This window comes from Oryzias melastigma, unplaced genomic scaffold, assembly GCF_002922805.2.
Source record: "Oryzias melastigma strain HK-1 unplaced genomic scaffold, ASM292280v2 sc01773, whole genome shotgun sequence".
Classification (NCBI taxonomy): domain Eukaryota; kingdom Metazoa; phylum Chordata; class Actinopteri; order Beloniformes; family Adrianichthyidae; genus Oryzias; species Oryzias melastigma.
Window position 1 is genome coordinate 5,318 of NW_023418353.1, and position 1,548 is coordinate 6,865.

The window sequence follows — 1,548 nt, forward strand, 5'->3', positions numbered from 1 at the left end:
GAAGGTCTGACTGGACGTTGTTACTGGGAGGTGGAGTGGAGCGGGAAGGTTTTTGTGTCAGTTGCATGCAAAGATATCAGTCGTACAGGAACCTGTGATGAATGTTTGTTTGGATTTAATGATAAATCCTGGGTATTAGGATGTTCATCCACTGGATATGAATTTTACCACAACAAGATCAGTGTTTCTATTTCAGTTCCTCAATCCTCCAGAGTTGGAGTTTATTTAAATCACAGAGCAGGAACTTTGTCTTTCTACAGCGTTTCTGACTCCATGACTCTCATACACAAAGTCCAGACCACATTCACTCAACCTCTGTATGCTGGATTCAGGATTCCATCAATGTTTGGATGGATCAGGTTGTTGGATTCAAGTAAAAATCAGTCACTGATCTGTGAGTCTCAATGATGAAATATGTCTGCAGTGTAGAAAACCACAAATCTGGAAAATACTGTTTATGTAACATCTAATAATGTGTTAAAAATACTTATACTTTATTAATTAAAATAACACACCAAACACAGGATTCATTGTGTAATTAAAATGTGAAACAATATAAAAATGTGGTTTTGTGTTCAACTTCATTTTAATCAAAACAACCACAAAACAAAAATCAAATAAGAATAAAACATTTCTTAACAACACAACTGAACACGAGTACATGAGCTTCAAGAAGACGTCCTCAAAGCTTCATGAAATCTTCAACTAAACATAGTTTGCTGATTATCTTTGTTTCAAAAACAATTTTAAAGTTGTTGTTTTTTCTGCTTAGTTGTAAAGTAGTAAAGTGTATGTTTTTGCTGTAAATAACATGTATTGAATATAAAATATTTTGATTTATGAACATTGTAATCTCCATCTCTCTTGTGTTTTAGTTTTTCCAGCTAATAACAGTGAGTCAAAAATCAAAAATGTGTAACTGTTAGATCAGGGATGAGATGCAGATGAATATTTATTGATTAAATTATGTTTAATCTTTTGTTTCATATTAAAAATTATAAACATTTATATTAGAAGTTAAGCGTTTATCTGTTTAAGGTGTTAAAGTCTGCATGGATGTCTGTTTATAAACCTCATTTTAAGAAGACTTCTTTGGTTTGTTCAATATTCCTAAATAAAAATAAATATCAAGAGAAAAACAGATTGTTGATTATGATATGATTGTTTTCTAGGAAACTAAAAACTAAAAGAAAATGCAAAGTCTCTTTGACTTTTCATCATTCAGACTATATTATTGATTTCCAGAAACATTATATTTGTCATGATTTTAATCTTTTGTTTCCACACTGCAAAATTTAATGTGCAATAGTTGAGTCTGAAGGTAAAATAAAACTCAATAAGCTCACATAATGTCTGAATCAGGAAACTGACTCTGAAAACGTCTCAGAGCAAATGACCTGTTAGTTTCTCATGTACACAGAAACCAGTAATACTGATACTTTAGGGGCTCCATAGATAGACAGAAAGAAAGAAAGAGTATAAATATTTGTTGTTTTTATATATTTGATCTCATCCTCAAACATCAAAGTTATAAGTGAACAGAATCAA

At 31.1% G+C, this 1,548-nt stretch overlaps 1 long non-coding RNA gene across 1 annotated transcript in view; it reads left to right on the forward strand.

The window, feature by feature from the left end:
• Nucleotides 1-573, forward strand: part of LOC118598520 — a 5,793-nt gene extending 5,220 nt beyond the window's left edge. The window contains exon 2 of the long non-coding RNA XR_004947584.1: nt 5-573. This is a non-coding gene — a long non-coding RNA (uncharacterized LOC118598520). The remainder of the gene's footprint in view (nt 1-4) is intronic.
• The last annotated feature ends 975 nt before the right edge of the window (nt 574-1,548 follow it).